The sequence below is a fragment of the Phascolarctos cinereus genome, unplaced genomic scaffold, assembly GCF_003287225.1.
Source record: "Phascolarctos cinereus isolate Bilbo 61053 unplaced genomic scaffold, phaCin_HiC Scaffold_5;HRSCAF=322, whole genome shotgun sequence".
NCBI lineage: Eukaryota > Metazoa > Chordata > Mammalia > Diprotodontia > Phascolarctidae > Phascolarctos > Phascolarctos cinereus.
This window is the reverse complement of record NW_027555958.1, coordinates 371,195,426-371,222,439: the sequence shown is the minus strand read 5'-3', so window position 1 is coordinate 371,222,439 and position 27,014 is coordinate 371,195,426. Positions and strand designations below refer to the sequence as shown.

Genomic DNA, 27,014 nt, shown 5'->3' with positions numbered 1-27,014 from the left:
CTTTTCTGCTATCATAATATTGATAGGTATCTCTCTGCTCTAATTTATTAATAATAAGAATTTTTATGTCTAGGTTATGTATCCATTTGGAGCTTATTGGGCCATTTCAGTCCATCAGCTAGGTGCCTGTTATGTCCCAGGCGCTGTACTTAAATGCTGGGTATACAAAAAGAGGCAAAAGACAGTCCTTGCCATTAAGGAGCTTACAGTCTGATGGGGGAGACAACATGCAAACAAATATGTACAAAACAAACTAAGTGTGGGATAAGTAGGAAATAATAAACAGAGGGAAGGCAGTAGAATTAAGAGGGGTTGAGAAAGACCTCCTGTAGAAGGTGGGATTTTAGTTTGGACTTGAAAGGAAGCCAGGGAGGGCAGTAGAGGGAGTTGAGGAGGGAGAGCATTCCAGGCATGAGTTCATCCAGAGAAAATGCCCAGAACCAAGAGATGGATTGTCTTGTTCATGGAATAGCCAGAAAGCCAGTGTCACCCTTTCATTGTATGTGATGAAATATTAGTCTAAAACTAAGTTTTGCTAGACTGCAATCCAGTTTTCCCCAGAAGCTTTTTTTTTCTGGGGGGAGGTGATGTAGGAGGGAAGGAGAAGAGGGAGTATTAAATAATGAGACATTACTGCAGTTGTTTGATAATTGAGTTTTCTATTAGCAAACACTAAATAAGTGTGTGTGTGGGTGTGTGTGAAAGAGGGGAGGGAGGAGGGAGGGGAAGAGAAAGAGAAATGAGAGAGTTTTATTTTTATTTGGAAGTGTATTTATAACTTACCTATTAATGCAAGTACCAAGATACTATACAAAACATCTACAGGTCCTTTTTCTAAAAATCGTATCTTGAATTGTTCAAAAACATTTTTATTTCTTTCAAATATGAACACAATAGAAAAATGAGCTTATTAAATGCAGATTATCTTTTTATGTATGTACATATTTTTAACTAATTTTAATGACTAGACCATAGGCAAGTTGACATTATTATAGTCTGCAAGTGGGAATTTTTCTAAAAATAATCAGAGTTTGTTCAGCTTCAGGTTCAGTCATTTTTATAACCAAGTGTTATTTTGATTAGTGAAATTTGCAAATCAGTCTTCAGGTGTGTACTTATATCAGTTTACGGTGCTGCTCCCATTTTGATTGTTCTTCACAATTATTAATATAGACTGTTGTTCTGCAAGTAGGTCAAGCATTTGCAAAAATCGGCTTGTTACATGAATGAGTGTGAAGCCATTCCTTCCCGAGCAATGGACTTTCAAGTTACCAAGTGTCATCAAGACTGTTAACTAATGTGTCCAAGAAAATACACTTATATCCACAGAGGAGCTGAAAATCCACCTTAATGTTTACTTTAGTCTAGGGGAAAAATTTATCCAAGTAAGAAATAATATCTTTAAAATGATCATTCATTTTTACAATATTGGTAATATAATAGAAATTGTGCTTCTGGTTCTGTTCACTTTACCATCAGTTCATACAAATCTTCCCAGGTTTCTCTGAAACCATCTCTTTATTTCTTACAGTATAATAGTATTCCATTGTATTCATATACCATAGTTATTTAACCATTCCCTAAGTGATGTATATCACTCAGTTCTTTGCCACTGCAAAAAAAAAAAGCTTTTATGAATATTCTTTATACACATGGGAACTTCCCCTTGCTGTCTAGGCTTGGTAGTGTTCTCACTGGGTCAAAGGGCATGCATAGTTTCCTAAATTTTTTAGGCATTATTACAAATTGCTCCCAGAAGGGCCGGACTAATTCAGTTTCCCCAATAGTCCCTTAATGTGCCTGTTTTCTTAAACTCCCTCCAATTGTTATTTTCCTTTTTCATCACCTTGACAATCTAATGGATTTGAGGTAGAACTTCAAAGTTGTTTCAGTTTGTATTTATCTGAATAATAGTGATTTGTAGCATTTTTTTCACATAGCTATTGAAAGCTTGAATTTCTTTCCTTTAGATCTACCTGTTCATACCCTTTGGCCATCTATCTATTTGGGGAATTGCCATTTCTCCTATAAATTTGAGTAAGTTTCTTATTTATCTTGGCCATGTGACCTTTATTTGAGAAACTTGTCACAAAGAATTTTTTCTCCTGGTTGACTGTTCCCCATCTCATTTTTCCTACCTTGAATTTGTTAGTGCAAAATCTTTTTAATTTTATATAATCAAAATTATCTGTTTTATCTTCCGTGATACTATTTCCCTGTCCATAGATCTGAAAGGTAATTTCTACCTTGTTTTTCTCTTTTATGATATGACCTTTTATATCCAGGTCATATATCTATTTGGAGCTTATCTTGGTGTATGGTATGATATGATAGCAATTTCTGCCAGACTGCTGTTCAGTTTTCCTATTAGATTTTGTTAGATATTGAGTCCTTAGCATAATACTTGGGTTTTTTGGGTTTATTAAACGTTAGACTACTAGGATTGTTTACTTCTGTTTATTGTGTACCTAATCTCTTCTACTGATTGACCTTTCGGTTTCTTAACTAATATCAAATTGTTTTGATGATTACTATTTTGTAGTATAATTTGAGATCTGGTACTGCTAGACCCTTCTCCTTCCCTTTTTCTTCATTATTTCTCTTGAGAACCTTGACCTTTGTTTCTTTAGATAATTTCATGATTTTTTCCCTAGATCTATAAAATAATCCTTTGGTAATTTGATTGACATGACACTAAAGTGAATTAATTTAAGTAGTATTGTAGTTTTTATTATATTGCCTCATTTAATCCTTAAACAGTATTTCTCTAATTATTTAGATTGCTTTTATTTCTGTAAACAATATTTTGTAGTTGTATTTTTGTAATTCTTGTGTATATCCTGGTAGTTACATGTATTTTATATATTCTGTAGCAATTTCAAATGAAATTTCTCTTTTCCTGCTGCATTATATTCTTAATATACAAAAATACTGTTGATTTGTGTAGATTAATTTTATTAAGGTACCTAGGTGATTCACTAGATAGAATGTTGGACTTGGAGGTGGGATAACTTGGATTAAAATCTGGCTGTTTGCTAGCCATGTGACCTTGATCAAGTCATTTAATCTCTCTCAGCCTCAGTTACTTCGTCTGTAGGATGGTTATAATAATAGCACCTAATTCTCAGGTTTTTTTATGAGAATCAAATAAAATAACATGTGTAGCACTTTACAGTCCTTAAAGTGTTATATAAATGCTACCTATTATTTTTCTCCTTTAAATTTGCTGGTTATTAATTGTTTCAATTAATATTTTAGTCTACTCTTTAGTTATCTGTATATGTTATCATATCATCTACAGAAAGTTATATTTTTTTTCTTCTTTGCTTATATTTATTCCCTCAGTTTCTTTTTCTTGTCTTGTTGCTATAGTTAGCCTTTTTAGCACTATATCAAATAGAGATATTAATAGAAGACATTCTTGCTTTACCTCTCGTATTATTGGAAAAGTCTGTAGTTTATCACTATTACATATAATGCTGGCTTTTGGTTTTAAACATGTATTATTTACCCTGTTAAGGAAATATCCATTTATTCCTGTGTTTCCTAGTGTTTTAAATAGAAATTGATGTTATATTTTGCCAAAAGCTTTTTTTACAGCTATATAATTATATTAACTTTATTATTTTTATTAATATGTTCAGTTACGTTTATAGCTTTTATGATATCAAAACATCCTTGCATTCCTGGTATGACTATAGTTAGGTTATTTTTGTGATGTTACTATGACCTTTTGCTAATATTTTATTTAAAATTTTTCATTAATGTCATTGAAGATATTTGTCTCTAGTTTTTCTATTTTGATTCTTTGGTGTAGATATCAAGACCGCATTTTTATCATGGAAGGAATCTGGAAGGATCCTGTCCCTTTCCTTTGCTATTTTTGCAAACAGTTTGTGTAATATTAAAATAAATTGTTTTTCGAATATTTGGTATAATTCACTTGTGAATCCATCTGGTACTGGAGTTTCTTTCTTTAGGAGTTCATTTATGGCTTCTTCAGTTTCTTTTTCTGATCCTTAGTTGTTTAAATTCTCCATTATTTGTTCAAATTCACTATAAAGTAATGCCTCAAAATAAATTCTGAAGTAGCAGAATCAACAAAAGAGTGGAATGAAATTATTTTCTAGCCCAACAACTTAGAAGGTTGACAACAAAGGTCTGTCTCACTCAGGTAAACGGGAACCACAGTCCAGTGTAGGCAATATCCAGACAAACAAGGCCCCTATCCTTGGTACGAGTCATCAGTGAGGAGCCATGGCCCTAACACAGCAGGCCATTAGCTAGGCCCAATAGTCTCAGCACAGCAGGCTAGCAGTGAGGCCCTGTGGTCCTGGAGCAGCAGGCTAGAGGCAGCACTCGGTGTCCTCAATATAGTAGGCCAGCAGTAGTGCCTTTGGTGCTAGAAGTTTGGGACAGTGCCCAGGAAAGATAATTTAAGAATTATTGAATACCTGAAAGCCATAATAAAAAAAGAGCCTAGACATCATCTTTCAAGAAATTATCAAGGAAAACTCCCTTGATATCCTAACACTGGAGAGTAAAATAGAAATTGAAAGAATCCATCTATCACCTCCTGAGAGAGATCCCCAAATGAAAACTCCAAGGAATATTAGAGCCAAATTCCAGATCTCCCGGGTGAAGGAGAAAATACTGCAAACAGCCAGAAAAAAAAAACAAATATTGTGGAGCCATAGTCAGGATTACACAGGAGTTAGCAGCTTCTACATTAAAGGATTAGAGGAGTTGGAATGTGATATTCCAAAGAGCAAAGGAGCTAGAATCACCTACCTAGAAAAGCTAGAGTATAAGCCTTCATGGGGAAAAATATGAATATTTAATGAAATAGAGGACTTTCAAGTATTCCTGATGAAAAGACTAGAGCTGAACAGAAAATCTGATTTTCAAATATAAGACTCAAGAGAAGCATAAAAAGTTAAATAGGGAAGAGAAAACATAAGAGATTCAATAAGGTTAAACTATTTATATCCCTACATTGGAAGATGATAAGAATTTTATCACTGTTAGGGAAGTTAGAAGTAGTATACATTGTCAGAGGGCATAGGCATAAGTCAACTTTGATGGGATGATATCCAATAAAAAAAGTTACAGAGTGAGAAAGAGGATTGCACTGGGAGAAAAGGGAAAGGAGAGATAGAATAGGGCAAATTATCTCACATGAAGAGGTGCAAAAGACCCATTTATCATGGGAAAGATGGGGCAAGGTATGGGCATTGCTTGAAACTTAACTTCATTGAAATTAGCTTAGAGAGGGAATAACATGCTCACTCATTTATAGAAATATTTCTTACCCTATAGAGATATAGGAGAGGAGAGGGATAAGAGAAGGGAGAATGGAACTGATGGGACAGAGAGCAATTGAGGGAGATGGTGGTCAGAAGCTAAACACTGGTGAGGAGGGACTGGGTAAACAGAAAGAGAGGGAGGGATAAACAGTGGAAAATAAGATGGAGGGAAATACACAGTAATCATAACTGTGAATGTGAATAGAATGAACTCATCCATAAAACAGAAGCAGATAGCAGAGTGTATAAAAAACAGACAAACCAGAATCCTACAGTATGCTGCTTCCAAGAACCATATCTGAAGCAGAGAGACACACACAGAGTAAAGGTAAGGGTATGGAGCAGAATTTATTATGTTTCAGCTGTAGTGAAAAAAAAAACCTCAAAAAAAGCAAAAGCAAATATAGATCTAATTAAAGAGAGAGGAAAGGTAACTATATCTTGCTAAAAGGTACTGTAGAAAATGAAGTAATATCAGGACTAAACGTATATGCACCAAATGGCGTACCGTCCAGATTTTTTTTTTTTGGTGAGGCAGTTGGGGTTAAGTGACTTGCCCAAAGTCACACAGCTGTTCGTATTATGTGTCTGAGGCCGGATTTGAACTCGGGTCCTCTTGACTCTAGGGCTGGTGCTCTGTTCACTGCGCCACCTAACTGCCATACCATCTAGATTTTTTAAAAGCAGAATTTAAATGAGTTATAGAATAAATCATTCTAGAACTCACAAGCCTTAATATAATTATTTTGCTATAAAGAACAAAATAACCTTTAAAAACTAAAAATGTGTAAGTAATTGTATGTTTCTTTTAAAAATGTATGAATGTTAACTACAATACATTTCACAATTTGAGGACTACTGGGGAAAAAATTAAACCACATTTGGCCTTAAACAGCTTTACTGTTTAATGATCAAGGCTGAGGACATGCTTAATACAAAGAAGAACTATACATGCGTCGTGGACTGGCACTCTTATTCCACTTCTGTGAATGTAGGGCTTTTGTGCTCATTTGTTAGCCTTTCATTGGTTCCACCCAAAAGATGAATTAAATTGTGGTGGCCTGTGGCCATGGTAAGATATTTTAGTGTCCCTGAAATGAGTTCATTCTTACCTACCACTTTTAACAAAATGTTAATAGTAGGCATATAGAAGAACAAGGGTGATCGGTGCTTGCTTTGTTTTAAATTTTGGGGAAATAGAGAAATAGTGATACTTGACAAGTATTTTTTTCTTTTTAATAATATAGTCACCTTGGGAGTCAGGAAGCTCTGGGTTCACATTCTGCCTCTTGTATTTCCTAGCTGTGTGACTGTGGGAAAGAAGCTAGACTTACCTGAGCTTCAGTCTCAGACTGAAGCCTTATCTCTTAAGTAACAGATGGGTTATAATCTGTTCTGGTTGAGTGAATCATCCCTGATATACTAACATAAGAAACTTATCAGATAATATTAATCAAAATTATGGCACACTATAGAGTTTGCAGGAAGAAATAGATGAAAAAGTACCTAAAAGGTGAACTTGCAGAAAAATGGCAATTCACCATTACTAGGTTCTAGTTTCTTAAGCTGTTGAGGTTGCTGACACCCATTTTTTGTCAATACAAACTTTCTATTTCTGAAGATACAGTTTTAAACAAGTAGCAAATTACATATGGCTTTGAAATCCTAGGAAGTTCTCTGGATATATATGTTTATATTTTGGCCGAATAGTCATGTGGATGCTATAAAGATAACAACTCTGTAACACTTGTGCAAAATGTTCTGCTTTTTCCCATAATTTCTTCAGTCTTTTTGTTGACTGATAAATTCTTTTCTAAAAATCTTTGTCTTCATAATGTAGTTCATCTTCTGGTAAAAGCTGCATTGCACCATCTAGGGTTAGCAGTGTAATTGGCAGCCATCTTTCACATCCTTTTGAAATCCACTCCAAATAAAATTTGTGCATGCCCAATAAAGAAGCAAAGTTTACAAGTCTTCTTAACTCGTAGTATTGAGGAGGTGCCAACCATATTTCTTTATATGCAAACTTTTAATCGCTTCTGTTGGAGTTATCCACTCTCATTTAAGAGCTTCTAGCATGTCCAGGAAGGTCTAGGGTTTGCTCTGCAGGCAGCAGACACTGAACCTCGTGTCAGAGCACTCCCTCCTTTTCTCACAAATGCTGTGAGCCAGTTACTCCACTCTTGCAGGGCCCAGATGTTGGGTACACACCCGAGGCTTTGGCTAGGGTCTTCCTGGACCTTGGCCTTCCAGGCAGCCAGGTCCTGTGCTTTTTAATCTTGCATATGACACAAAACTGGGAGGGATAGCTAGCATACTGGATCAGAGTTTAGATAGAAAAAGATCTTGACAGGCTCAAATGTTGGGTCACATCTAGTAAAATGAGATTTAATAAGGATATGGCTATTAGGAACCCTGTATATATAATAGGCTTAAGAATCAGTTTCACAAGTACAGAATAAGGGAGATATAGAGTGGTGTAAAAAGGTCTTGGGCTTTTAGTATCATGCAAGATTTGTGAGTCAACAGTATTATTAGGCTGCCAAGAAAAGTAACAGTCTTCAACTACACTGAGATGCATATTGTCTGGCCCTAGGGAAGTTATATCCCTCCCTCTTTCTGGTCAGAACACATTTATAATGTGCTTAGGTTATGTTCCATTTTAGGAAGGGTATTGGTGGCACATTTCAGAAGGGAGGGAACAGGATAATAAGGTGCCTCAAGTTCATGCCATATGAGGTTCATTTGGAAGAGCTAGGGATGATTAGCAGAGAAGAAAGAGAAGGCTTAATGGATTCGTGTTTCCTAATCTCTTCAAGCATTTGAACATTTGAAAGACTTTACATGTAAGTGGAATTATATTTGTTCTGCTTCACTCCAAAGGTCAGAACTAAGAGCAAAGGATCGAAGTTGTAGAGAGGCAAATTTAGACTTGATATAAGGGAAAACTTCCTAACAGTACCTAGCAAAGTGCCTGGCTACCTAGTAGGTCTGTAATAAATGCTTGTTCATTGATTGAATCAAAGTAATGTAGTCATACCTCCTCAGTACCCCCTATCCATGAAAGGGTGGACATCAGAGAGCTGCTCACAGATCATCTGCCATTTAAGAAGTGTACCCATGGCATTCACTTCATCATTTCCCATCCCAGCTGCAGGTCTTCATCATTCCTCCCACTTTTGTCCCTGAAAGAGAAAACAATTCAAATGAGAGTTCTGTAGGTCAGCCTTCTCACTGCCATCCATTATCATCTTCCCATCTATCACTGGCAGTTTTTCTTCGCTTTTTTTTGATACTGTTGTTGACCAGAACATCACTTTAAAAAACCCCTTCTGTTAACCTTAGCAATTACTGTTGAACTCAGCTCATTATGGGGATTTTATTCTTCTGATACTGTTCTTGCAGATCTTATGCTACTTACTTATTGTTGCTTGCAACTTGAAACATAGCTTTTAAAAATCTTGGTTAGTTGATGAGGTCCCTGTGTAATCACATCCACTCTCAACAGCTTTCTCTTTTCTTCTTCAGAGGAATCATATTTTCATAGCCCATTGCTTAAATAACTCACAGTGGTTTCAACTTCTTCAGTCTCCTTTTTTTCCTTTCTATACGACAAAAAGAGAAAAAGAAAATTTCTCCATTGAGAGTCCCCAAATCTCTATTATTATTTTTCAATCAGAGAGAAGTAAATTTCTGTTCAATTGTCATTGAAAAATCATCTTCCTCTCAACAGGTAAAAATTTGTATAAGCCTACAGCTTTGTAACCTGCCACTTACAAAATGTGCAGAAGATATTTTTTATTTCCCAAAATAATTTAACTCATACCATAAAACATTTTAACATAATTAAAGTTTTTGAAGAAATTTTTTTAAAAATGTAATGGTTTCATAAAAGCCTCCTTCATAGTTTTCCCAAGACTACACCTATCTCTTCAGCCAACAACTCTATAGTTACATAATGTAAAAGAAAAAAAGTTGGTACTCTCTGCTTTGGGAACAATTCTACTGCAGATAAATGTATTAAAATACTCAAATTCTAAGCATTTCTGCATAGATACACATCCCAAAAGGGTAGAATTTCCCCACGCCACTGACACAAACCATTACCTTTTGCTATTTATAGTATCCCCTCCAAAAAACCAAAACAAAACAAAACAAAGTTTCACGATAACCTAAAAACATTGTTATAGAGTTCAGGTGAAAGTTCATTTAATAGTTTTATTTCAAGTAGAACAGTAGTCTTAATAGTCACTTAACTTCTGGCACATCCAGGAACATCGTTTTCTTAAAATCGTTCAATTCCTCTTTAACTTCTTCCTTTCCTTTTCACCTCTTCAAAGGCGAGTTGAAGAAATAACTTCTATTAACTGAATTAATTAAAGATTTCTTCCTTTTCTTAGTATGATCATTATCCTAAGCAGTTCAGGGAGGAGTCTTTCCTGGGCTGAATAGGCTTCTTGCCTTAGAAACTGGTTAAGTCTTCAGTAAGAAAGATTTAAAAAGATTAAAGTGAAATAAGCTTTTAAGAGGCAGCTAAGAGCCTCAGTGAATAGAGTTCAGGAAGGAAGCCTTTCTTAATTCCTAAAAATTTTATTGCCTTCCTTTTGTTGATTATTCCTATGTATCTCACATATAGCTTGTTGTAACGTTGTTTCCTTTGTTAGATAATATGCTCCTTAAGGGCAGGGACTGTCTTTTGCCTAGCATTTAGCATAGTGCCTGGCATATAGTAGGTACTTATTGACTAACTAGAGGGAAGAAGACCTGAGTCCCAATCTGGCCCTTCAAAACATGAAAGTAATTGCAGTTTCTCCATCAGTATTAGTTTCTGAGGATGAAAGTTAAGCCTTCCACGTCATATCTACATATGTTCCAATATTTGATGACTTTAATGCAAAGATGGGTCTAGGTAAGCATAGGGAAATATATATGAGAAAGTATGGTTCTGGACAAAGAAATGAGAGAGTGCAAAGACTTGTAAAACACACAGAAGCTTCATGCTTCTATATCATGAACACTTAAAAAAAAAAGAATTGGCAGACAGTAGATATCAGTAGTACCAGATAATATTGCAAAGGGTGAAAATGACTAGGTTTTAATGGACAGCAAACCACTTATAATCAGTATGGGTGCTGTCCTTGCATCGAGTGTTTACTAGGTGACATGGTAGATAGAGCACCAGGCTTGGAGTCAGGAAGACCTGAGTTCAAATTTGGCCTCAGACACTTACTAGCTTTGTAACCCTGGGCAAGTGACTTAACCCTGTTTGCCTCAATTCCTCATCTGTAAAATGAGCTGGAGAAGGAAATGACAGCCACTTCAGTATCTTTCCCAAGAAAACCTCAGATAGGGTCATGACAAGTCAGATTGGACTGAAATGACAAAACAACAACAAAGATAAGAATTTGTAATGAACAATGAAATATTAATGAGGGATGTAACCTACAATTAAGATTTAACCCTAATTATTTAATCATGCTTTTGAATTTCAAAAATGGGAAATGAACAACAGAAATGACATTGATAACAACTATAATAGCTTTATTCAGTAGTTAAACTAATATAAATTAATTGCTGTGACAAGAACAAAATTGCCAGAAAGTGCTTTGGTCAGCAAATATTTGACTTGCCAAATGGAGAGAGACTGTTAAAGTAGGTTAGATTATAAGATGCTCTGCAAAATCACAGAAAGAAGGATGATGCATGCTTATGAGCATATTGTCTCATAAAACAGAGAAGGAGTGGAGGGTAAAACTAGTTTAAAGAAAGTTTGGTAAGTTATCCAACTGAAGCAGGGCTTGTTAACCTTTTTTGTGTCATGGCTCTCTGACAGTCTGGTAATTCCTCTGGTTCTCAGAATAATGTTTTTTAAAATGTAAAATAAAATACATAGAATTTAAAAATTAAATATATTGAAATACAGTTATCAAAATATTAAAAGTTCCAAGTTTACAAATGCCCTGAAATTCTATCAGTGAAGAATGAAAATAGAAAGACAAATAGAAAAGATTTATGAAAATTATTTCAATAAATCATTTTCTTCAAGGTTGAGAGGACCACCACATTTGAGCCCTAATTTCACAGACCATTAATTACTTACAGAGTAATTAGAAATAACACTAAAGAGAGAAAAGATGTGAAAAATCTTATTATAAGATCTTGTGTGTGTGTATCTTCTGTATATAATAGAATTGTGAGAGCATCAAGAGGCCAATTCACTGAGTTCTAAAGGAGAGAAGATACCATACTGTAGGGAAGAAAAATCTTGAACCTTATTAACTACCAAAAGAGGTGATTGAGAGATCATTAGCAACTACTGACCTACATGCCTACCATCCTATCTATCCAAAGTCTTTATGAGGGTCATCTATATGTGATTTTAAGGCACCATTGATGAACCTATATAGAGAACAAGCAGGCTTTCAGCAAACAGTATTCAACAATGGACACATCTTTAACGTTTCACAGCTGATGGAAAGATGTAGAGAATATTGGATTTCATTGTGCTTATTGTTTGTTAATTTTGAAAAAAAAATTTCGACTTGATAGAATAAAAGCCTACCTTACATTTCTTTGAAGATATGACAGTTTAACTCTGTTCAGTCACTCTGATAATAAATATCAGGGAAGATACAAATCAGAGAGATGTGTGCTCACCAAAAAGTATTTGCTACTATGATGGAGGAAATCTTTGCAGAGTCTAGGTGGACAAGGTATTCCTAGCAGATGTTAAAGTCCTCCAAATGCTTTGTTTATGTTTGGTATGCTAATTGCATCAAGCTCCAATACATTCAGAAGTCTTGAAGACATCTGTAATCACACAAAGGAGTTTGAACTGCCTATCTACACAGAAAAGACCAAATGGATAGAATGTCTTTTGCCCTGTAAAATAATTCTTTGATAGTTTAATTGGTATGGCCCTGAAGAAGTAAGTTAATTCGGGCAGAATTATGGTTGGCAATTAATATTTCTCCAGTTGTATAGATTTGTCTTTATTTGTGTGAAAAGTGTTTTGTAATTGTGTTCATATAATTCCTAGGTGTATATTTGTAGGTAGACTTTCAAGTATTTTATATTATCTACAGTTATTTCAAGTTGAATTTCTCTTTCTATCTCTTCCTGCTGGGTTTTGTTGGTTAATAGGAAGAAATGCTGATGACTTGTATAGGTTTATTTTATATCCCATAACTTTGACAAAGTTATTAATTGTTTCAACTAGTTTTTTAATTGATTATCTGGGGTTCTCTATGCTATCATGTCATCTGCGAAGAGTGATGTTTTGCTTCCTCTTTGCCTATCTTTGTTCCTACTTTTTCTTTTTCTTGTTTTATCAACATAGCTAGCATTTCTAGTACATTGTTGAGTAATAATTAATGATAATGGGTATCTTTGCTTCACACCTGATCTTATTGGGAAGGCTTAAAATTTATCCCCATTACAGATAATGCTTGCTTTTGGTTTTAGACAAATATTGTTTATCATTTTAAGAAAAGCTCCATTGATTCCTATATTTTCAAGTGGTTTTAATAGGAGTGAGTATTGTATTTTGTCAAAAAGCTTTTTCCACATCTGTTGATATAATTATATTATTTTTGTTGTTGTTTTAAAATTGATTTGGTCATTTATACTTGTAGTTTTCATAATACTGAGCCAGCCCTGCATTCCTAGTATAAATCCCACCTGGTTATAGTATATGATCTTTGTGATATATTGCTGTAATCTCCTTACTAGTATTTTACTTAAAATTTTTACATCAATATCCATTAGGGAAATTGTTCTGTAGTTTCCTTTCTTTGTTTTTGCCCTCCCCAGTTTACATATCAAAACCATATTTATTTCATAGAAGGAATTTGTAAGAACTTCTTTATCTATATTTTCAAATAGTTCATGTAGTATTGGAATTAAATGTTCTTTAAATGTTTGGTAGAATTCACTTGTAAATCTGTTTAGTCCTGGACGTTTTTTCTTAGGGATTTCATTGATGGCTTGCTCAATTTATTTTTGTAAGATGGGGTTATTTAAGTATTCTATTTCTTCTTTTGTTAATCTACACAATTTCTGTTTTTGTAAATATTCACCCATTTCACTTAGATTGTCAGTTTCATTGGCCTATAATTGGGTAAAATAGCTCAATAATTACTTTAATTTTATCTTCATTAACCCTTTTCATTTTTGATACCAGTAATTTGATTTTGTTCTTTCTTTTTTTAAATCACATTAACCAGTAATATATGTTTTATTTTTTCCATAAAGCCAGCTCCTAGTTTTATTTATTAGTTCAGTGGGTTTTTAAAAATTTCAGTTTTATTAATCTCTCCTTTCATTTTCAGGATTTATATTTTAATGTTTGATTGGGGATTTTTAATTAGTTCTTTTTCTTGGTTTTTTTTTTTAGTTGCATGCCCAATTCATTGGTCTGCCCTTTCACTCTTTTATTAATGTAAGTGTTTAGAGAAGTAAATTTTCTCCTAAGTACTACTTTGACTGCATCTGACAAATTTTGGTATGTTGTCTCATGGTTGTCATTCCCTTTTAATACATTTTAAAAACAATTTTAAATTTTAATAAAATTATTGATTGTTTCTATGATTTGTTCTTTGGCATACTCATTATTTAGGATTAGATTAATTTCCAGTTAATTTTTAGTCTATGCTTTCTCAAGGGCTTCTATTGAATGTAATTTTTATCTTATGGTCTGAAAAAGGCACATTTAATATTTGTTTTTCTGCATTTGGTTGTGAGGTTTTTATACCCAAATACGTGGTCAGTTTTTGTGCAGGTGCTATGTACCACAAGAAAAAGGTGTATTCCCTTCTATCCCCATTCAGTTTTCTCCAGAGGTCTGTCATATATACCTTTTCTAAAATTCTATTCACTTTCTTCTTTCTTGTTTACTTCATGGTGAGATTTATTTAGTTCTGAGAAGGGAAAGTTGAGTTCCCCTACTAGTATAGTTTTACTGTCTATTTCCTCTTGTAATTCATTTTACTTTTCCTTTATGAATTTGGATGCTATGTCATTTGGTGCATATATGTTTAGTGTTGATTACTCCATTGTCTACAGTACCTCTTAGTAAAAGTAGTTTCCCTGATTATCTCTTTTGTCAGTTTTTGCTTTTTTTCTGAGATCATGATTCCTATATGAAAACTTTTTATCTTCAACTACAGCATCATACATTCTGTTCCAGCCCCTTATTTTATCTCTATATATGTTTTTCTGTTTCAAGTGTGTTTCTTGTAAACAACTTATTGTTGGATTCTGGTTTCTAATCTATTCGGCTATCTTCTTCTGTTTTATAAGTGAATACATGACATTCACACTCATAGTTATGATACTAACTCCATCCCGTTTTTCCTTCCATCCTATTTTCTTGTCTGCCTGTCTGTCTCTCTTTTCTTCTCCCCCTCCCTCGTCACTTCTTTAAAGTCTGTTTTGCTTCTGACCGCTATCTCCCTTAATCCATCTTCTTTATTGTCACTCCAACCCTCCTTCCCCTTAGTGCCTTCCCCACCTATTTTCTTGTTGAGTAAAATGGATACTCTTACCACTTTAAACTAGTTCAGAATAGAGTGAGTTTCAAGCATTGCTCACCACCCTACTCCCTCATCCCCCATCCACTATAAAAATATTCCTGGCATGCCTCTTTTATGTGAGATAATACTATTCTTCCTGTCCTTTCCCCCTTCTCCCCGTGCATTTCCCACCCCTTGATGTTTTTTGAGATTATTCCAACACAATCCACTTGCACCTGTGCCCTCTGTCTGTATAGAATCCTTCTAACTGTCCTAATAATGATAATGTTTTTAAGTGTTACATATATCATCTTCCCATATGGGAATGTAAACAGTTTAAAAGCTTATTAAGTCTCATATAATTTCTCTTTCATGTTCACCTTTTTATGCTTCTCTTGAGTCTTGTGTTTGAATGTTGAGTTTTCTATTCAGCTCTGGTGTTTTCATCAGTAATGCTCTGAAGTCCTCTGTTTCATTATATATCCATATTTTTCCCCTGAAGGATTATACTCAGTTTTTGTAGGTAGGTTATTCTTGATTGCAATCCTAGATCCTTTGCCTTCCAGAATATCATATTCCAAGCCCTCTGATCACTTAATGTAGAAGCTACTAAATCTTACGTTAGCCCGATTGTGGCTCCTCAATATTTGAGTTGTTCCTTTCTGGCTGCTTGCAATTTTTTCTCCTTGACTTGGGAGCTGTGGAATTTGGCTATAATATTCCTAGGAGTTTTCATTTGCCTTCTCTTTCAGGGAGTGATCAGTGGATTCTTTCAATTTGTATTTTGCCTTTGGGTTCTAAGATATCATGGCAGTTTTCCTTGATAATTTCTTGAAATATGATGTTTAGGCTATTTTTTATGATAGCTTTTAGGTAGTCCGTAATTCTTAAATTATCTTTCTTTGATCTATTTTCCTTGTCAGTTGTTTTTTTCTTAAATTTCCTATTTTCTATTTTTTTCATGTTGTTTTATTGTTTCTTGATGTCTTATGGAATCATTAGCTTTCATTTGACCAATTCTATTTTTTAAGGAAATATTTTCTCTAGATTGATATTGTATCTCTTTTTTCATTTGGCCAATTGTGTTTTTTACAGAGTTATTTTCTTCAGTATTTCTTGTTCTTTTACCAAGCTGTTAATTGTTTTCATAATTTTCTTGTATCACTCTCATTTATTTCTTCAGTTTTTTCTTTACTACTCATATCTGATTTTTTAAATCTTTTTTTGTACTTTTTAAAAAAAAATTCTTTAATGTTCCTGAAATTTTTGTTGGATCTGTGTACAATCTTTATTTTTCTTTGAGGCTTTGTTGTAGATGTTTTCCATATCATTGTCTTCTGAATTTCTGCCTTGAGCTTCATTATCACCATAGTAGCTTTTCATGGTCATGTTCTTTTTTCCCCTCTCATTTTTTCAAACTGCTTTTTGACTTTGAACTCTATGTTAGAGTTTGGCTCTGCTCACCCCTTCCCCACCTGCTGTGGTGTCACTATCTCAGTCTAAAGGCTTTTCTGCCCTGCTGTTTTCACAACTAGTTCTGGTGGTCTATAAGTTTTCAGTGTTTCCAAGGTGGTATGATCCAGAAAGAGCAATAGTCACTGCTTTCCTAGTCTGCATTCTGGTCCCTGCTCCTTGCCAGCCCTGGAATTGCATCCAGAAACAAAGTCCCCTCTTTCTCTGCCCTGGAACTGGGTAAATGGTAAGTGAAGTTGCCAAGCAGTTCCTGTTTATAAGCCCAACACTCTCATGGGAGGCCCTCTTTGAGCTCTTTTTGACCAGTTGTCAAATCCCTTTACTATCTCTGGGTGATGGGAGCTCCCAGGACTGTTGCTAATGCTGCTGCTGCTGTTCCCCCATTCACAGCTAGTGTTGCTGCTGAGTGCTCCTAGCCAGTCCCTACCCCACTACCACAGACATCTCCTTCTGACCTCCTAAGTTGTCTTGGACCGGAAAAATGTCTCATTCCAACCTTTTATTGGCTATGCTGCTCCAGAATTCTATTTGATGTATTATTTTAAAGTTGTTTGGAGGGAATGTTGGGAGAGTTCAGCTGAAATGCTCCCTCTAATTCTACCATCTTGACTCTGTCCCCAAAATAATTTTTCTGACGTGCCAGTCCGGCCATATTAGCCTCATAACAGTAACCCCCCAAATTTCCCCCAACAATCCACTTCCAGAATCAACTATAAAATCCTTTGTTTTTCATTCAAAGACCTCTCCCCCACCCTTGAACTTTTTAGTCCTGTTGTCTCTGTCTGCCTGCCACACACACACACACACACACACACACTCACACTCACGTACATACTCTTCTATCCAGTGTTACCTCCTTGCCTAGCTTCCCAATTCCTGTCATTTTCAATCACCCTCATGCTGGAGTGTTCTCCCTTCTCATTTCTGCATCCTGGCTTCCTTTAAGTCCCAGCCAAAATTCCACCTTCTACTGGAAGCTTTTTTTCTGATCCCTCTTAATTCTTTGCCTTTCTTCTATATGATTTGTGACTATTTTATTTTCTGTAATTAACTTTTATAATTCTTTTTCATTGGCTGCATTCTTAACTTATCATTAAACATTATCTTGAATTATATGACATTTTTATAAATATAAAAATAGTGGATCATTTGAACATTTATGCTATATATTTATAGTTATATAGCCAATATAGCAATAAATAGAAGGAAAAAACCTTGAATTGACAATTTATGGGTCCTTGGTGAGCTTTAAAGAGTGTGAGTTGATCATTTAAAATTGGGCGTGAAGGATATGGACATGAAAAGGGGAAAATTTCCCCAAAGAAAGAATAAACACTGATTATACTTGATAGTCATAGTACTAGTATTTGGTGAAATAGAAACCTTTTAGAACAGTTTTCTGTCAATATGCAAATGTGTTTCAAAATTCTAAACAACTTAATTATTTAGAGAATTCTAGACAATCTAAGAAATTAAAACATCTTCTCCCCTCCTCTCTGATTTAAATATTTAAGGCTGAATTTTCTAAAACTATGATATTAATAAAGAAAACCTTTTTTTAGATTTTTAAGCATATTACTAATTTAATAGTTTTTGTTTTTTCTTTATAACTTTCATACTCACAAATGCTGAATTGTCATAACTGCCTTTTTTCTCTTTTCCCTTGCCACTTCAACATACACACTCCTTCTTTTGCTGCTTTTTTTTACCCCCACAACAAATGTTGAAAGGAATTAGAATATTAATTATTTCTTTGGTCTTTTTTGTTGAAGACCTGATTTAACTAATTAACACTTCTTCAATTCTGGCGTCTTGAGTTCAGAAAATAGTATTTCTTTAGTTTCAGTTAGGAAGCTGTAAAAGTTAACACTGAATAGAGCTATTAGAGGGTTAGATTTTTCTACCTTCATTGAAAGGACTTCCTTGCTTTTACCGAGTCTCCAGAGGCATGCCATTTATTGTTTAGGTCATTATTTCGTATCCCAAAGAACTTTTTTCTCTCTTTTCCACATATTCTATCCTTTGAATACCTTGACTTTAATAGATAGGTAATGGACTGACATTTCAGAGGATATTATGTTTTGTATGTATGTTAATATTAAAGAGGATCAATATGAGATTCATTCTGGTAATTGAATTGGGGATGCTTGAGCAGTGATGTCTTTCATAACCAGAGGTCTTCTTTAGGTGAGAAGTCAATTTTGAAGTTTTTTTGTTGTTTAATAGCATTTTATTTTTTTCCAATTACATATCAAGACAATTTTTAGCATTCATTTTTACAAGATTTTGAGTTCCAAATTTTTCTCCCTTCCTCTCTTCCCTGTTTTTTCCCCCAGAGCTATTCTATGAAAACTTAGAAAATGCGCTAACCTAAGTTCAGATCTTCCGAAAATGGTAGGCAATTTGATATAGGTTAATTTTGAAGAGAAAAAATTTCCAATGTGTCCTAACATTCTTAGTTTTTAGAGTTTAGGTTATCTCTAAGAATAAATTTGCTAAATAAAATACTTTAGGTAAATAGCTAGTTTTTGTTTGGAGTCTCAATGAGTGAGACGCTTTACAGAGTGATATCCAATTTTCATTCCTTTCTTATTATTTTAAAAACACATTTTATCCATTACAGAGATGAGAGACTAGAGTCTGACATGGTGGGAATTCAACCAAGATCTCCACATGATCTGCCAATGAGCCTCAAATTTAATTTGTATAACCCAAGCTATTCTTATTCATGGGCCATTTCTGAACAAGCTGTTAATTATGGAAATCCAGTAATATTGTTTTTACTTGTATGGATTACATTAAGGCTATTTGGCCAATTTAATAATTTAATTTTCATATAATCATAATGAAGAAATTCCAGACAATTTAGAGCCATGATTCTAAAGCTTTTATGTAAACTTCTGTTAGCAAAATTCATAATCATTTATTATGTTCTTCTGACCTTTGTTACTTGACTTTTATTCAACTGTGTCTCTCCTCCTTTCCTTCCTCTCCCATCCTACTCCATGTAGAAATGATTTTCCAAGAATATTTTTGTCATCTTGTTTATTTTTTTCAATTTGTTGTTATTTATCTCTTTTTTCAGTAGTATACAAATGTATTATTATACAGTGGCTGCACATTTATGATGTTCCATTGCAAAATGTATCAATTTGGGGGGATAAAGAGGAAAATTAGATACACTTTATTCTTGTTAAAGTCACACCCCAGCTTATTTAAAGGCAGCTTTGACTTAAGAGTTGCAAGCCTGAGGATATTGATTTGAATTATGCATGACTGTCTGGTGTGTGCAGTTCCATTAGCTTGCTGGATGGATAATGTAAACATGTTCTGAATTTTAAGTACACACAGTATATGAGCGGCAGGTTAAAAATAGAACTAATAACCCAGAGTGTATTTGGAAATTTGATTCTTGCAGTGTAGAACTATACTGAGAAGATTTCAGCAAGTATGGTTACTGGTAATTTGTATTCCACAAGTGAAAATGATACCATCTTGATAAATAAATTAGGTCAGTAATATGTATTATAATTGTTGACCCTGTAAAATTAGAATATAGAAAGACACAAGTGGTGGACAAGTGAGAAATAGTTTGGGTTTTTTCACACTGTTGGGTAATGTTGCAGGCATTCACATTCTTATATTTTCCATTTTATACAAATGGATTATTTTGTATATTTACTTATTTACTTTGGGTACTGTTTGCACCACTGTATTATCACCTTTTTAAATATTATGAATTTCTGTATACTCGATTATAACAAAACAATTAAATAAACAAATGAACACTAATTCTCAAGAAGCCTCCATTTTTTCTAGCTAATCAAGAATATTTCTCTGTACTCGACACCCCATGTAACTTTTAGTTTTGGATCCGCTAAATATACATATATATACATATATATACATATATAGCTCCCGAAGAATGGCTTGTAGTCTCATTTTGAAAATGAGCTATTTGTTCCAGGGGTAGAGAGGCGCACATACTTTGAAGTTTCGTTGGTGTAGGAAACAGGGTAAGGAAACTCTCTCTACCAATGTTAAATGGGCAGCTTTGCAACTTACAGGCTTAGACAGTTGTCTGGGGCTCAGAGGTTAAGTAATTTGCCCAGGATCACATAGGCTGTATGTGTCTGAGGCAAGACTTGAAACCAGGGTCTCTCTTACTCCATGGCCATCACAATTGTGCCATATTGTCTCTTGTTTCCATAGGCATATTAAATGCTTTTCATTCTAGTTAGTTAGTGGCTAGTATTTTGTATATGTCTTTATATTTTTGTTATATATTTCATGTTTGTAACATGGAAGAACCATTAGAAATGTATACATTTGAGTTAATTTTCCACTTCTGCTGTGGAAGATAATTCTTTAATTGAATTCCTGAGTAGGAGAAATGGATTGTGTCAGATTGCATTTGGGAGATTGTGTACTGCTTTCTTCACACATTCCAAACAGCTTGTTGCCATAAAAGCTCATCTTTTTAACATCATTGTTCTCCTAGTGATGCTATATGACCCTAGATCATGCAACACCGTGATTGCAGCATGACCCAAAGATCAATTTGAAAGGTGCATGATGTGTGTGAATAGGCTACAACAAATGACAGCTTGCATTCAAGAAGTTGTGTGTGACATAGGAATATGCACACACACATATATGTATATGTATGTATGTGTACATATGTTTTGTATATATAACATGCGGAAATGATAGAGAGCAGATGGAAAGCCCGAATGGTAAATTGGTACTCCTGAGGTAGTTGGAAGTAAGAGGAAAGAATCAAGGGTATTAGTTAGTTCCTCTGTGAAGAATTTATGAGAAGGTGGATGTGACTCATTGGGGATGATAAGGTAAGATTTCAGTCTTAGATAAAGACTTTATACTGTGGATAGAAATTATGAAGATATTAACCAAGACATGTTGTATTCTGTTAAATATAATACATATAACATTCCAACAGTCTTGTTTAGCCTTGGCATCTTAGCACAGCTAAATTTAGAGAAGCTGATTTCTAGATTGACTGAAGAGTAATGACTGGTTTTGGATGTAGCAACTTTCAAAGACTTGTCTACTAAGATATAGATAGGTTATGATTGGTGTCAGTAGAAAAAGTCCCCCTATTAATGAAATATAAGCTGTTTGAAGTGTTAGAAGAACAGATAAATAACGGAATCAGTCAAAACATTGATGGATTTATTCTTGACAAGAGAAATAAAAATAGACCCTTAATTGACTAATTTGCTAATGTTCCCTCCCTCATTATTACTGTTTTGGATATTTATCTGTGACATGCCACATATTTTAAGCATTTCTGCATGGCCCATTGATCATTGCATCTGTGTATGTGTGTGTGTGTGTGTGTGTGTGTGTGTGTGTGTGAGAGAGACAGACAGACAGACAGACATGACTAGGCCTGTATCCCTTCAGAGGTAGCTAGATGTCACAGTGAATAGAATATGGCCTGGAGTCAGGACGACTTGAATTCACATACAACCTCAGATACTTAATAGCTGGGGGGGGGGGGTTGTTTGTTTTTTGTTTCTTGTTTTAGTGAGGCAGTTGGGGTTAAGTGACTTGCCGAGAGTCACTCAGCTAGTGAGTGTTCTGTGTTGAGGTCAGATTTGAATTCAGGTCCTCCAGACCCCAGGGCTGGTGCATCTAGCTGCCCTACTTAACAGCTGTTTGATCCTGGGCAAGTCACTTAACCTTTGTCTGCCTCATTTTTATTAACTGTAAAATGGGGATAACAATAGCACCTAACCTTTTCTTGATAACTCAATCATAAGATTGTTTTGAGAATGAAATGAGAAAATATTTAAAGCACTTAGCACATAATAAGCACTCAATGAATGCTTATTTCCTTACTTTTTTTCTTCATTCCTTTCTTTTTCTTTTCCTTCCTTCATTCTTTCCTTCCTTCCTTCCTTCCATACATCCATTCATCCATCTTATTTCTATCTTTTTTTTTTGTGCTAGGAAGCACAGTCTGTGGGCATGATTGGTTACAATTTTCTAAAGACCATGCCCCACTACAATTTTAAAATAAATATCCAGTGTTTATTTACGAATTTATGAAGACTTTTTAAAACCCCTGGAGACCTGTGGGTTTAAAATAAGGGTGTTTTTTTTTTTTATGTATGTACCTGCCCTTAGAGCCAAGAAAACCTTGATAGTATCAAATCCTGCTGTAACAAATCGAGGGCTCTGTAACCCTCAGCAGATCACTTAAGAAAGTGCTGATGTCTGTTGATAAAGAGAGCTTCCTAAACCAAGAATTCCTTACTAAATGGGACCTACCTAAAAGGCAATCTAGTCAAAACCCTTCATTTCATGTGAGAAAACTGAGGCCTAGGGAAGTATAGGTAGTGTCAGTAGTGACAATTGACAACTGTATGGACATACAGAAGACACTTATTTTAAATTTATATATTTTCTAGAGTTTTAAAATGGCTTCACAAATTGATGACAATTTGTACCTCCATCCTCTGACTCTGTAGTCAGTAGTTTTTCTATTGCATTTCACTGCCTCCTTCAGATAATGTTATGTTTAAATAAGAGTTAAATCATTTAAAAATTTACTTACAGGACCAAACTTTTCATTATAACCATGTTTTTGTGGACTTTTTTCAAAGATATGTTTTTTAGAGTTTCCTAAAATGTCACACCATATTTTTACTGATACAGTTTCTCAAACAGTATATGTAATTTAACCTTTTCTTGATAATTCATCTTTATTCTTATCATCATTAGTGATTACACCTTGTGCTAACATAGAGAGATTTGCTGCTAGATAAGTGACCCTAGACTACTATAATGTTGTATGTAGACTGGGTTTTCCCTTTCCTGTTGAGCATTCTGCTGCTTCCAAATCTGCAACTTTATTTTTATACATAATAATCTGTCCTCTGGGTATCACCCTGTCTCCTACAAAGAAAGTACATGGTTTTTTTTGGTGGCATTTTGCAGCTGAGAAGGTGGTGGGGGGGTTGCATTGTTGTTTATTTCAGGAATCTCAACTGTGATTCAGATCAAAATTAATCCACTTAAAAGGTTGACCTCCAGATTAATGGGGCATTAGTTTACCATGGTCGTTATATGGAGGTGATGTTATATTAGTCATAATGATTTACTTCATATGCCATTTCAAAGCAATTTTCTGTACATACACTTCTGATCCAATAATGACACTTAATAAGAACTATAGTTATTATTGTAGAGCAATTAATATCTTTGCTTTTGTGTACTTTGCCTTTAAAAATAAGTTTGTGTCATCAGTTTTCTGCTTCTCTACTTCATAAACTTTTTTCTTCTCTTCAACCATCCTTTACTCATTCCATCTTCTTATCAAGCTAGCCTTTCTACATGTGCTCTTGATCACATTCCACAATCTCTTCTTTTCTCTTCCTTCTTTCCTTTCTTTTACTTTAGTCTCCATCCACCCATTTCCTTTCAGTCCATCTACTAACATGCTTAAGTCAATCTTAGGCAAAACAGAACTTTCTATCCTGCCCTCCTGAGTTATTCTTTTACCACCAGTCTTCATAAAAGAGTAGTCTACACTTGCCTTTTCTAGTTCCTCACTATCTATTTGCTTATTTGCTAATTTTTTATTTCTGTCTGCACTACAATCATGAAACTTTTCTCTTAAAATCATCATTGCTTTATTTTAAGAGGTTCTTTACTACTTCCTCTTTTTTTAAAAAAGTTTGCCTTTAAATATTAAATGGTCTTAATTAAAAGTATCTCATATTTATCTGAAACCACTGACTAGAAAGGCCAGATGGTTTAATGGAAACCACTGAAATAGGAATAAAACATGATTACAGAGCTCCAAACAAGGGTAGGGTTTGTGTCCCTTCTAATTCAGGTGAGAAACCAAGCTATCCTGGCTGAAAATTCCTCTGGTTCTATATAACACATAGAGTATCTAAAATTTTCCCACTGGATCAGGTGAGACATAGGGCATTCCAAATGGGCATCTGGATAAAAATTTCCAGTGAAATCCCTGCATCACAATGACCACCTGAGATTTCAGTAGTGGAACATTACAGCACATAGGCAACATAAATGGAAGTCTTAACTCTTCTCTCACTAGGACAAAACAGCATAGCTTAAAAGAGATCAAATTCAAGAAAGCTTCAAAGAGATATAAGACTCCACAAAAGGAATCGAGTACTTAGGATTGTTTATTTTGTTGAATCTCTTCTACCTCCAACTGTGGATATACCCCAAGACTCTGTCCTAGACCCTCCTTTTCTCTCCCTCTCCTTCTTCTTCTCTCCTTCTCCCTGTCCCTCTGTCTCCTTCTTCCTCTCTGTCTATCATCACAAGACAGCTAAATGGCCCAATGGATAGAGTCCTAGGCCTAGAGTCAGGAAGACAGAGTTCAGATCCAGCCTCGACAGACATAATAATTGTATAAGCCCAGGCAGGTCACTTAAACTCTTGGCTAACTTGACCAGTTGGTTTCCTCAACTATAAAATGGGGATAATAGCTCCTGCCTCTCAAGGTTGTTGTGATCAACACAGTATCTGACATAGTAGGCAATTAATAAATGCTTGTTACCTTCCGTTCTTCCCTCTGTCTATCTCTACCTATATCTCTATTTGCTTCTATCTTTTTCTGTCTCTTCTGACCTATTCCCCTCATCTCATTTCATTAGACTCTGTGGGTTAAATTATCATTTATACATAGATGGCTCCAGGATCTATATATCCAACACTAGTTTCTCTCGTAAACTTTTACTGAGCCACCAATTGCCCATTTTCAACTGAATATCCCATAGACATCTCAATCTCAAAATACCTAAAAGTGAATTCATTTACTTTTACCCAAAACTATTCCCTCTTCCTAACTTCTTATTTTTACTAAATGTACCACTGTCCTTTTAATCACTTCAAGTTTGCAACCTCAGAGTCATTTTCAACTCTTCACTCTACCCACTGCCAAAACTTGTTGATTCTGCCTCTACAATATTTCTCATGTCTTCCAGCATCTCTTCCCTCGTTCTTGGCCTCACAGTAGTTCAGTACTTCATCACTTTTTGCCTGGGTTATTGCAATAGCCTTTTAATTGGTCTCCCTATGTCAAATCTCTTTCCTTTCCAATAAAGCCTCCACATAGCTACAAATAAGTAATTCCTAAAGCACAGATCTAACTACACTAATCCTGTTACCTCTAGGAACAAAAATATAAACTCCTCTACTTAGCATTTCAAGCCCTTCACAATCTGAATTAAGCCTACTTTGCCAGACTTATTGCACATTGTTACCCTTAATGTACTTGGTGTTTCAAACAGACTGGTTTCCTTGCTGTTCTTCCATACAACATTCCATCTCTACTTTCCATGGCTTATATGTATGTCTGCCTCTTAGAATCCCTAGCTTCCTTGAGTGCTTAGTTCAAGCACCACCCCTTACATGGGCCTTTCCTTATTCGACTAGTGACCCTTTCCTCAAATTGCCTTGTATTTACTTTTTAAAATTAATTTAAAAAATTAACAAGCATTTATTTTCTTTCCTCCTTCCTCCCCTCTTCAAAAAAAAAAAAGAAAATGAAATTCTTGTAACAAATATACATAATCAAGTAAAACAAATTCTGCATTCTCTGTTTCCAAAAATGTGTCTCATTTTACATATTGAGTCCGTAACTCCACAATGTGGTGGAGTAAGAACAAGCAGTACAGACTATCTTTCCCGCCAGAGCTATTCTGTGAAGACTTAGAAAATTCACTAGCCCAAGTTCAGATCAGTAAATCTCAGAAGAAAATGACAGTGAGTCTTTTTGCCCAGCCCAGATTAACATCAGGAAACAGATGTAAAGATCTGTGGACACTGTTGACAAGGTCTAGCCAAGAGGACAGAGTTTTCCAGTGGAAGGACTGAACAGGGGACTGGAGCTATGCATTAGGGTAAGAAGAGGTCCATGATTAAGGTAAGAAGAGGTCCAAGAGGTCAGAGGGAACTGCAGGGAGCAAGAAGAGATGCCAACTGGCAGTTCTTTTGTTCATATTCCACAACTAGGTTGCAGATCTGCTACACGATAAGGAAGGGACCTTTGTCTAGGAGTGGTGGACTAGATGCAGGGCTTCTTAAATTTTTTTCTACTCATGAGCCCTTCAGCACTTCAGCACATGACCCCCATATGGGGTCATGACCCACAGTTTAAGAAGCACTGGACTAGAACAAAGAGTGGTCACAGGCCTGAGACTGTGTACTGTTCAAGAAGCAGGAACAGAAGAGTGAGCAGCAACTATGTGGTTCTCACCCTAAGGGTCTCAGATCCAGCCCCTCATCCACTCTGGACTCTGTAGTAGAATAACAGACAGGGAACTCAGATCAAAGGGAAGTATGTAGATCAGTTCTGAACTTGCAGAGCCTTCCAGATAGCTGAGAGTGATTGGATCTAGCAGCAGTCTACTGAAACTCCAACCAAGGGCAAGCCCACAGTGGTGTTGCTTTGTCCCAAACCCAGGTCAAGAGCTTACAGAACTCAGATCAGGAGGGCAGCATTCACACTTTGCCCTGAAACAGATTGCTTTGGTACCACTGAAAGGGTGAGGTCCCTATCTTGAGCTGCCCCTGAGATTCTTGAAGAACATAGACAAGAGCTTACAGAACTCAGATCAGGAGGGCAGCATTCACACTTTGCCCTGAAAGAGATTGCTTTGGTACTATTGAAAGGGTGAGGTCCCTATCTTGAGCTGCCCGTGAGATTCTTGAA

General features: G+C 35.2%; 1 protein-coding gene and 1 pseudogene across 2 annotated transcripts in view; one reads left to right on the top strand and one right to left on the bottom strand.

Moving 5' to 3' along the window:
* Positions 1-27,014, top strand: part of SYT14 (synaptotagmin 14) — a 200,118-nt gene that overhangs the window by 21,609 nt on the left and 151,495 nt on the right. The gene's annotated exons all lie outside the window — the stretch shown is intronic.
* Positions 6,952-27,014, bottom strand: part of LOC144457990 (acyl-coenzyme A diphosphatase NUDT19 pseudogene) — a 51,921-nt pseudogene continuing 31,858 nt past the window's right edge.